This window comes from Myotis nattereri (assembly GCF_964212035.1).
Source record: "Myotis nattereri genome assembly, chromosome: 2".
Lineage (NCBI taxonomy): Eukaryota > Metazoa > Chordata > Mammalia > Chiroptera > Vespertilionidae > Myotis > Myotis nattereri.
In genome coordinates this window covers 120999857-121011746 of record NC_138076.1, presented here as the reverse complement: position 1 = coordinate 121011746, position 11890 = coordinate 120999857, and the positions used below count along the sequence as shown (strand labels likewise).

The 11890-nt window shown below is 42.4% G+C and overlaps 1 protein-coding gene and 1 pseudogene across 2 annotated transcripts in view; one reads left to right on the top strand and one right to left on the bottom strand.

Moving 5' to 3' along the window:
- Positions 1-248: 248 nt before the first annotated feature.
- LOC308514423 (heterogeneous nuclear ribonucleoprotein A1-like) lies at positions 249-1322 on the bottom strand (annotated as a pseudogene). The gene has a single exon. The product of its transcript is annotated as a heterogeneous nuclear ribonucleoprotein A1-like (transcript).
- A 3464-nt stretch (positions 1323-4786) lies between these two features.
- The window catches only part of ERC1 (ELKS/RAB6-interacting/CAST family member 1), a 443495-nt gene continuing 436391 nt past the window's right edge, over positions 4787-11890 (top strand). The window contains exon 1 of the mRNA XM_081083645.1: positions 4787-4902. The gene's annotated coding sequence lies outside the window, so the exon portion shown is untranslated. The remainder of the gene's footprint in view (positions 4903-11890) is intronic.

Genomic DNA, 11890 nt, shown 5'->3' with positions numbered 1-11890 from the left:
GTTTTTTCTCTTTTTTTTTTTAAAGACACATTTATTCAGTGTCATGATCAGACTATTACATTTAGCAATCAACAGCATGGATGCAAAATAAAAAATCTACATTAAAACCCTTGATTGGAATGCTTTACACTTTCCACAGAACAGGAACTAAAATAACCTGTTATACAATTAGTCACAAATACAGTCCTCGAGTTTTTCCCCCATTCACATGAGTATTGTCTAACACATGTCTTCTTTGTAGCAGCAGCTAGGCCCTGCCACCACTGTGCTTGGCTGAGTTCACAAATCTGTTGTAACCTGTAGCTTCCCTGTCACTTCTCTGGCTCTCCTCTCCTGCTAAGCTTTGTTTCCTGGCAGTAATTAAAACCTTCTGCCACTGCCATAGCTACTGCTGCTGCTGGAACCGCCATAGCCACCTTGGTTTCGTGGTTTGGCAAAGCATTGACCTCCACCACCATAAGGGCAGAGCTTCTGCCTCCAAAGTTTCCTCCTTTCATAGGCCCAAAATTTGAAGATTGATTGTTGTAATTGCCAAAATCATTGTAGCTTCCACCACCTCCAAAATTGCTTCCCTCATTACCAAATCCATTATAGCCATCCCCACTGCCACCATATCCACCGCCACCACGGCTGCCACCAAAGCCACCTCGACCACTGAAGTTTCCTCCATGACCAACGTTGTCGTTTCCACCAAAACCACATCCACGACCACCTCCGAAGTTTCCAGAACCACTTCAACCTCTTTGGCTGGACGAAGCACTAGCCATCTCTTGCTTAGATAGAGCTTTCCTTACTTCACAGTTGTGGCCATTCACAGTATGGTATTTCTGAATGACAATCTTGTCTACAGAGTCATGGTCAACAAAGGTCATAAAAGCAAAGCCTCTCTTTTTGCCACGGCCTCGGTCAGCCACGATTTCAATCACTTCTATTTTCCCATACTGTTCAAAATAATCTCTTAGGTGATGTTCTTCAGTGTCTTCTTTAATACCACCAACAAATATCTTTTTCACAGTTAAGGGGGCACCAGGTCTTTGAGAATCTTCTCTGGAGACAGTCCTCTTTGGTTCCACCACTCTTCCGTCCACCTTGTGTGGTCTCGCGTTCATGGCTGCATCCACCTCCTCCACAGTGGCATAGCTGACAAACCCAAAGCCTCTGGAGTGCTTGGTGTTTGGATCTCTCATCACCACACAGTCCGTGAGCATTCCCCATTGCTCAAAATGGCTTCTCAGACTCTCATCGGTTGTTTCAAAGCTCAAACCTCCGATGAAGAGCTTCTGCAGCTGCTCCGGCTCTTTGGGAGACTCAGACTTAGACATGATGACTGCAACAGGGGGAATTCCAACGATGCTTACTCCACGGCGTTCACCAGCAGAAAGGAGTTGTCGGGGTCCAACCCCAGCAGGTCCAGGGGTTCCCAAAGGTGTGGACGGAGTCAGCGAAGAAGGAATGACACGGAGACAGTGTTCAGTTGATCAGCAGCCTAGCCAGGTTCTCTAGCCAGGTTCTCCAGCCAGGTTCCTTCTTTTTCTCTTATAATATTAGTTCTGCTAGTTTGACTATTTCTCTTATATTCTTTTTTAAAAGTTTATTTATTTTTAAAATATATTTTTATTGGTTTCAGAGAGAAAGGGAGAGCTAGAAATATCAATGATGAGAATCATTGATTGGTTGCCTCCTGCACACCCCCTACTGGGGCTTGAGCCCACAACCAGGGCATGTGCCCTTGACGGAAATCAAACCTGGGATCCTTCAGTTTGCAGGCCAATGCTCTATTTGTTGAGCAAAACGGCTATGGCAAATTTATTTTTTATTTTTATCATGATGCAATTTTATTACATATCCAAATATTTATTTTAGATGCATGTTCAAAAAAAATTAGAAAATAGATTTGGGATATTTTATTTTTGCCTAAAACCACCTAAATTTATACACATGAGAAATTAAGACTTGTGTTTTTTTATTCCTATCTAGAAGAACATAGAGCTCCTATGAAGTAAGGAACTTTATCAGCAATACAATATCGGCACAGGGTAACATATTACATTCAACCTTTTTTTTTTTTTAAATTTTTTTTTTTTTAAATACATTTTATTGATTTTTTACAGAGAGGAAGGGAGAGAGATAGAGAGTTAGAAACATCGATGGGAGAGAAACATCGATCAGCCGCCTCCTGCACATCTCCCACTGGGAATGTGCCGCAACCCAGGTACATGCCCTTGACCGGAATCGAACCCAGGACCCCTCAGTCCGCAGGCCGACGCTCTATCCATTGAGCCAAACCGGTTTCGGCTACATTCAACCTTTTATTTTCTTAAAAATTTATCTTTTAATAGTTAAGGTAAATTTATAATTTTGACAATTTTTTATTTCTAATTTCAAAACCTACTTTCTATTCTTGGATTGTTTCTTCATCTGAGTATACTATTCTTGTTTCATAAATGTCATGTCTATGAGCATACTAATTATTTTAACTTCTCTGATGTTTTTGTGTTTCTTCTGTGGTTACATTTTCTGTTTAACTTCCTCTCTCCCTCAAGTTGGAGACTTTCTTTAAATATCTAATAATCCTTGATTGTTCATATTTGAGGTAGTTGGAATGCTTATTAGGAATGTTGTGAACTTAACAGGGTCTTGCCAACTTGCACAAGTTCACTCTAGGTTGAGTGAGTAGGAAATGGGCTATTGTGCCAGAATGAAGAATGCTTTACTCTTAGTCATTAATGCTCAAATAGCTGCCCAGGTTCCTCCCCAGAGATTATGAGAACTCTTGATTTTTAGCCTGGGATAAATGCTTAGCTATTGTGCTGTTTCATATGCAAACCTTTATTTAGTTTCCCTGTTTCCAGCTCTGCTTCTCACTCTTGCTGTCTTGTCTCCAAATTTCAGTTTCTCTAAATCACTTCTGGCAGATAGGCCCCTTCGTTGGCTGCAGCACCTCGATGTGTACCTATTACACATTATATTTCTTCCATTTTGTTTAGTCAGACTAAACCTACTTTCGGTGTGCCAAGATAAAAAAAAAATTATGGGGCCCCTTCCCATTTTCCATGGGTTTGTATGATTTTTAAATTCCAAGTATTTTAATGGGGTCTCAGGAAGAAGAGGCAATGACTGCATGTGCTCAGTTAGCCAGCTTTAATAAATCCTAAAAAGATACCGGGGTCAGTGTAGGAAATAAAAACAACCAGTGGAATGGCAGAAAAACAACAAAAACCCCGAAAAACAAAGACAAAATTCTGAGTCTGTGATCTTAACAGTATTCCTGTGTATGTATAATTTAGTGTTTAGCACCTTAACTTTCCAGATCCACACATTTTAGGGATATGATGGATCTTAGACATATAGTTCACACCCCGTTTTACAGTTAAGAAAAGTAGGGCCTATAAGTAAAGTGATTTTCCAAGGAAACACAAGCCGAGTGGCAGAATGGCAACTAGAAAGATATAACAACTCACTTCTCTTGAAAAACAGTTAAGGGATGGCTTTTCCTGGGTAAACAGACAGATGTCCAAGAAGTGAAATATTTTAGGGTGCTGATTTGGCAGTCTAACTAACATTTGGTAGCCATATGTTGAATGTACTGAAGGGGGCGACTATCCCGCAGGATGAGAAGCTGCAATAACGATCCTGGGAGGGAACCATCAGAGAGCCTGGGCAGAATGAACCAGTAGGATTTGATGAATGAATGAATGTGAATACTGAGGAGAGACGGGAAAATGTTAGTCGCATTAGGAGGCAGTGTAAACTGGTTAATGGTGGTGGGGGAGAGTAAGTAGGGGTAAAATGAAAATTCCACTTTCAAGGGCATTTTACATTATTTTAATAAACACTAGAAGGCTGGGAATAAATATAGTTCACATCACTCTTACATTCTTGGTTTAGAGGCACATCTTTAAATTAGTGGACGCAGTCACCCTCTTCGCATGGCTCCAGCAAAAGAAACGCGACTGCGATGCCGCACAGGAACCCTGGGTTGCGTGAAATACGGTGCAAGTGTCCGGCAGACTCGCCTCGCTGCGGGTTGGACTCAGACCACGTAGGACAGTACCTGGCACATCGCAGGGGCCGCCTGTGGACACCAATTTCCGCCCGCGCTCTCCTCTCTCGTCACAACCACCACGGGAAAGCGACCTACACCGGCCTGGGTCTCCCGCGACACCGGCGTTCTTCCCCAGGGCTGCGTCTCAGACCCAGATCCTATGACGACCTCAGGAGCCACATTTCGCAAAAACTACGGGTGGGGTCCATGAAAGCTTTCCGCGGACAAAGGGTGCCCTGCGGCCGTGAGCGCGCCGCCAACCCTTACAGCTACTCCCCTCGGCGGCGGCGGCGTAACGGGCCCGGCCACGGCAGGGGTGGGGCGACTCTAAGGGTCGGGAGGGCTGCGTTCCGCTCTCCGGGCCGGGCCGGTCCACTTCCTACGGAAAGCAGGAGGAGACAAGCGCCGCCTCTCCTCGCTCCCACCTACCGCCGCTCTCCCGAGCTGGCGCCGGCTCTGCGCCCCCGGGGCCGCAGGGGCCGCGCGTGGGGGTGTGTGCGTGTGGACGCCCCGCGCCCGTGACTCAGCTTCCGCGGAGCCACCGCGGGAGCCTGAGTCACCCGCGCCCCCGGCCCCTCACCCGCCTTTCCCCGGAAGGGGCCGGAGGCCTGCAGGTTGCAGAGCGGCGGCCCCCGGAGGGCGCGGGGCAGCGAGGTAGCTCCGCTGAGGGCGGAGCTCGCGGGGCGGCCAGGCTGGGGGCGGGGCTAGGTGGCTCGCGCAGGGCGGGGCGGTGACGTCGGCGGGCGCCCGGGGCCGTGCTGTGGCTGTGGCTGTGGCTGTGGCAGAGGCGGCGGCGGCGGCGGCGGTGGCGGCGCCGGGGCGGCGGCAACAGCAGCAACAGCGGCAACGCTAAGCCGGTGAGACGGCCGCCGCGGGGCAGCTCGGCAGTCGGGCGGGACCCAGAGCTTCCCGGCTGTCGCTGGCCCTGAGGCGTTTTGCCTTTTCTTACCCAGCGTCTTCCTCAGGGCCCTGGCGAGGCAGGTCAGCGCGCCCCCCGGGGAGGGGCGGAGCTGTAGGTGAGGCTTCAGCCCCCCTTTCTCGTCCCCGCCTGGGAGATCGCGAAGTCTGGGGAGGGGCGGACCCCACCCCACCCCACCCCACCCCACCCCCAGCCCATCTCAGCCCACCTTAACTCACCCAGCCCACCGGCGGGCTCCACCCAGCCAAGCCCGGGATTGGGCGGGAGCGGAGGCAGATGTGCGGGAACCCGGGGCAGGCGGGGTGGGCGCTTGGAGGACCGAGGTGGGAAGGTTTGTGAGACGTGATGTTGCGGGCGAGGTAGAGGAATTGGGGAGCCCTGCGGAGGTTGGGGTGCGGTCAGGGTGGATCTGTGTGTTTGGGCGATGGATGTAAAATGTTGAAGAAGAGGAGGATTCCTGTTTTCCTTCTGGGAAATTGTAAGATGGGCGATGAACGGTTGCGTTTCAAAAGGAAGATGAGCTGTGGCTGTTACCTTTGAGGCAGCTGGAGAAGCTGTGGCACTAGGGCTCACGTTCTTGCTTTAGGGTTTTGGTAATTTTTCCTTTTTTTTCCTCTCTCCTGGCAGAGTGGGTCGGGGGGTCGGGGAGGGAGGAGAATTCCTCCGCGTTGGCTCGGGATGGGTCAGTTGTGAGCGTGGCTGGGTTTGAAGTTTTACACTCTCCAAGAAGAGTGAGATCGCGGTGAAGACCATTTCATTCAGGTAGCAGCGTTAGGGAAACAGGTCTCATGACACTTAGACCCTTAAAGGTGTTACCTTCCAGGCTTTTTTCTTCGCCGGGAAGATCTCTTTTTACCTCCTCATTTACAAGCTGTACCCTGGCCCCTAAAGAGAAGGCCTGAGACTCAGGTGGTGGCTTTGGAAGACACGTTGTTGGGTACAAAAATAGTTGCAGGTGGTTGTGGTTGACTGCTTTGGATGGATAAAATGAACAATTTGATCAGTCCCCTCGGAGCTAATTATATGAAAAATGCTTAAGTGTTTTAAGCACATCTGTCCTTTACAGCTTGTTTTACAGTAGACCTTGACATTTAGACATTTTGTGTTCACAATTATTTTTACTTCTCAATGGCAGATTTCTTTATTAGACACTTTCAAAATAAAGAGGAATAATTTTTCTTTTTCGGTAAACCCTCTCAATTTCTGAGAATTGTTCCTGGAGTCAAGTGCTTTAAAAATGCTCTTTAATAACAACATATTGGGGGCATGTGTCACTTCATAGGAAGATATTTCTAAGAGTAAACAGTGTTCCGTGTTCTTCACATCATTGTTTCACAACTTAGCACATTAAATCAGAATCTTCTCTTATGGTTTCCTGCACCCTGTAAGATTACAGGATTGAGTGACCTTACCTATCAGTCTGGTAAGCTATTTCTTGCTCAGAAACAGGTCCTTTGATGGACATGCATTATATGATGGATGGAAGTAGGCATGGCTCTCAATAATTCATTTATGGAGGAAGAGAAACCGTCATGAAATGGAATTTAAGCAGAGACTTTCCCAAGGCTTACTCAGGCTTACTCAATTTATTTGGGAACATAGCCAGAGAAATGCTTTCATGTAACCCAAGAGAGAAATATATAGATGTCAGTGTCAGTAGTTGCAGATCATTGCCTTTTTTAACATGCTTACTTAATGAGCAGACTATTATCTTCTAGCAAATACTTCTGCTTGAAGAGACTTACAGGAAACAGAGGATATAATAACCATCAAGAGAGAAAGGGTGTGGTCTAATTGTAATTATAAATAAAATACTTAATTAACTGTATTTAGACAGGTTAAATTGTAAGTTGGTAGAATGAATAGTTTTGATTTTGGGTTAGTTAATTAGTAGGAAAAGTTAAAATTTACATAACTAGTTTTGGGTTTTAAACTATACTTTGATTTAATTGGATACACATGGGGACAAGTGTGAAGATTCCAGGTGCAACTTTATGTATATTGCTAAACAGACATTCGCATGGCCGACAGTGAGATGTGATTCTTCTTCTTGTGGGAATGAAATCATATGATTTGGGAACAGTGTAAAGGTAGAAGTGATCTGTGTCTTGTTAGACTTTCTTATACCTGAAAAAAAAAACTATATTAAAAAAATGAAACTTATTGGGGTGACATTGGTTAATAAAATGATATAGGTTTCAGGTATTTAATTCTATACTACATCATCTATATATTGTATTGTGTGTTCACCACCCCAAGTGAAGTCTCCTTCCATCACCATTTATCCCCTAATATTCCTCTTCTACCTCTCCGCACCCCCCTCTCTTTCTGGTAATCACCATACTGTTGTGTCTCTATGAATTTTTTTTTTTTTTTTATCCCTTCACCTTTTTCTCCCAGCCCCACAACCCTTCTCTCCTCTGACAGCTGTCAGTCTGTTCTCTATGAGTGTTTTTATTTTGTTTGTTAGTTCATTAGATTCCACATATGAGTGAAATCATATGGTACTTGTCTTTCTCTGACAGGCTTATTTCACTTAGCATAATGCTGTCCAGGTCCATGTATGCCAGTGATGCCGAACCTATGACATGTGTGTCAGAGGTGACATGCGAACTCATTTTTTTGGTTGATTTTTCTTTGTTAAATGGCATTTAAATATATAAAATAAATATCAAAAATATAAATCTTTGTTTTACTATGGTTGCAGATATCAAAAAATTTCTATATGTGACACGGCACCAGAGTTAAGTTAGAGTTTTTCAAAATGCTGACACGCCAAGCTCAAAAGCTTCGCCATCACTGATCTATGCTGTTGCAAAGTGGAAGATTTCCTTTCTTACGGCCAAGTAGTATTCCATTGTGTAAATGTACCACAACTTTATAATCCACTCATCTACTGATGGGCCCTTGGGCTGCTTCCAAATCTTGGCTATAACACTGTAAATAACACTGAAATGAACATAAGTGTGCATATATTCTTTCAAACTAGTAAAACCCCTACATTTTATTTTTCAAGAAATATCACTTGCTGGACATTACTGCGATATCTTTGTTGAGTCTGCTGAAGTGTTTTATTTTATTTTTTTCCATTACTAAAGTCAGACAAGTATGTCAGTCTGTTAATTAAACATTAATACTGGAAACAATATAAAAGTGAAGGTTCTAATAGCAACAACAGCTCTTTTTCTACACTACATTTATGCTTTTAGAAGTAGTATAAGGCCTATTAAATGTGTATTTTACACATACTGTATCAAAAACATTGATGGAGAAAGACCAGATAATGAAATATTTTGGTTAATGAAAATAATTACTACATCAATTATCAATTTTCAGAGAAATATAATGTAATAAACAAAATATAGGCTACGTGGAATAATTTATTTCTATGGATCTTCAATATGCCTTCAGTATGCCTTGGGGCATTGTTTTATTCATTTAACAGTTATTGAGTATGGTTCTGGGTGGTGAATAAGCTGACAAAAATCCCTGCCTTCATGGGTCTTCTAGATATCTTCTGGGGAAATGAGGAATGTAGCAAAGGAAATTGATACGAGGCATTGAGTTAGAAAACCAGAGGAGTGTGATGTACTAGAAAGGAAGGAAAGGAAGTTTTCAAGGAGGAGGGAATAACTGTCATTGTTTAAAGATGTGTCAGAGTGTTGGATAAGAGATTCTGCTTGATTATAGTGTCTATACTAGAGAAATGACTAAATGCTTTTCAGTGTGAGATGAGACAAATGTTCCTGGATTGATTAAAAAAATCATATATATTTTATTCTTTATTCTTCTCAGAATAAAATAGGCAGCCTGGGAGTATATACTTTTACTGCACTAAGGACTTTGTTGTTATTAATCTTATATGTACTTATTTTTTAAAAAATAGGTAATACATGTTGCAAATCAGAAGGTATAAATGAGTACACAGGGAAAAGTAAGTCTTTCCTGTTCCATCCAGTTATTCCTGAAGATGATTTCTATTTCCAATTTATTGTTTTTCCTAACCAGTGAAATTTTGTAAAATAATATGGCATTTAACTATTTTAAAATTGCATAAATATAACAAGTATTTTATCAAGTTTTTTTTTGTAGGCTTAATATTTGTTTTCAAGAATTAAGGCTAGCCGCAGACTTTTTGTTTTATAACTTTGCTTTATAGCTTTATTGAGAGATAATTTACATATCATATAATTCACCTCTTTAAAGTGTACAATTCAGTTTTGTTTGTGCAACCATCATGACAGTCAATTTTAGAACATTTTTATCTCCCTGTTCTTTAGCAGTCACCTCTTGACCTTCGGTTTTTACTTACTGTTTTGCATATTATGTGGGAAGCATGTTTGTGAACTACTTTGTTACCAACATCTTGCAATGAAGCCATTTAGTGCATTTTTAACATTCTGTGATTGAATAGAAGCCTAGGTTTGTGTAAAAGTCAAATTAGATAATGTTTTACTTGGTTGAGTGAATACTTGTGAAATGATTTGATTATCTAAGTGTCTTGTTTTCATTATTCCTTTATTTATCATATGTTTATTAAGTACCCTTTGTGTTCCAAGCCCTGGGCTAAGCCAGATGGATTTCATGATAATAAGGGTCAGGGTTCCTTATTCTTAAGGAGTTTCATACTAGTGGGAGAAGAGGAAAAGTTAACTGGAGTTTGTGGTCTTCAGTTGGTGACATACAGAGTTTTCTACATCACCTCATGGGATGGATCCCTAAACTGGTTTGTGGGAAGATCTAAGATGAAATCTTAAGGATAAGTAGAATTTGGCCAAATGAAAAGGATGTAAACAGGAGGAACAGCATATGCAGAACCCGAAGGCAAGAAAGCTGTAGGGCAGGTTAGGGGGTCAAAAAGTACTTTGAAATGTCAAGTGCCAGTATGAGGTGTTGGTATTATCCCTTTTTGTTAAAAAGTGTGTTGTCTAAAAGGCAAAATAATTACATTAGTTTTTAAAAAGATTTTTAGAGAGGAAGGAAGAAGGAGAGAGAGAAATAAACATTGATGTGAGCAAGACTTCGATCGGCTGCCTCCTGCACACCACACCCCATACCCGGGATAGAGCCTTTCCTGACTGGGAATCAAGCTGGCAACCTTTCAGTGCAAGGGATGACACCCAACCAATTGAGCCATACTGGCCAGGGTAATAATTACATTATTAATCTGCTGAAACTCTATATGGATTGCTGTCATTTCCTATCTGTGACAGCAATCTGTAGAGACTTTATTGTCTAAATTTTTGAGTGAGTACTTTATTGTCTAAAATTCAGTTAATTTTCTCATCCATAAAAATGGGAATTTTCTGTTATAAAATGAGAATGTGATTGTTCTGAAGAATAAAGCAGGTGGTACTCATAAAGCTTTTCTTTTTTAAATCCTCACCTGAGGATAATTTTTCCATTGATTTTTGTTGTTGTTTTTTGGAGAGAGTAAGAGGGAGGTGGGCGGGAGGAAGGAAAGGAGAGAGACAGCGACAGACCCACAGAGACAGATAGACATTGTTGTGAGAGAGACACATTGATTTGTCCCCCCCCCCCACCCCCCCAACCTGGGCGTGGATGGAATCTGCAACCCAGGTATGAGCCCTTGGCTGGGAATCGAACCTGCGACCCTTTTGTGCCTCATAAAGCTTTTATTGTAGAGCACCAGAGAGTTTTCAGGAGACTAGAAAATGACACTTATCATTTTAAGTTTTTTTCTGGGAGGAAGGAGGTGAATGCCAAAAACATTAGACCAGCACTCTCCAATAGAACTTTCTGTGATGATAGAAATGTTCTTTATCTTCACTATTCAATTTAGTAGCCACTTGTCACATGTGTCTATTGACCTATGGGTAGTGTTACTGAGAAACTGAATTTTTAATTTTATTGAAATTGATTTAAACAGGCTTTGTGACTAGTGGCTACTATGTTGGGCAGCACAATTACACATTTATAGATCAATGAATCTAATATTGAACTCTAGCAATATTTTAGAATAGATTATTTAAAAGGTAAGGGAAATAGTGATCACTAGGATTGAGCATGCAATTCTAGTTTCCTAGGATTGACTTGGTTTCTAGACTGATTAATAAAGGAAATGTAGTTGTAATGTATCTAGACTTCAGCTGGATCTTTTCACCTGTCTTTGTGGAAAATATGAAAAATATGTCCTAGATTTCATGAGAACAGGGACTACCTATCATGTGTTCTCTCCTGAGCAAATAATAGATACTAAATATTCAATGAATGAACGGATAATAATACAACTAAGTGACTTCACAACTGGTTGTAAATGGCTATACCCAGAGATTAGAGAGTTGCTTACTGAGGATGATGGGTTTGAGGAACTGGTGTTAGATGACTCAACCCTATGTGTATTGAAATGACCCAGGAAAGATGGCATAGAAGATAGTGGCCATGTGAACTAGTTGCCAGCGTATCTTCACTGAAGATGTCCAGGTGGTTATTAGTTTATACTAGAGGTAGAGGTAGAAGACTGTTGCTGAATAGCATGAGAATCAGAGTAACAAGGATTTTACATGAGGGTTAAGGAATGATGGTCTGGAGTTGGTGTTGGGAGAAAGATGGGTACCAGCCTAATTTTCTAATGCTGGGTGTGGAATATCAGAGACTTAATAGCCTCTACTTGAAAGGGCTGCATTGAAAGGTGTCCTGGGAAAGCCAGTTTTCAGTTAAGGCAGAGAGGTAGTGAGAACTTTTAGAGGAGTTTCTTTTTTTTCTTTTTTTTTAAAAATTAAATCTTTATTGTTCAGATTATTACAGTTCCTCTTTTTCCCCCATAGCTCCACTCCAACCGTTTCCCCCCCCCGCCCTCACCCCCCCCCCAAATACTCATCCATAGGTGCACGATTTTTGTTCAGTCTCTTCCCGCATTCCCCACCCCCCTTCCCCCCCTCCCCCCCAAGAATAGTCAGTCCACT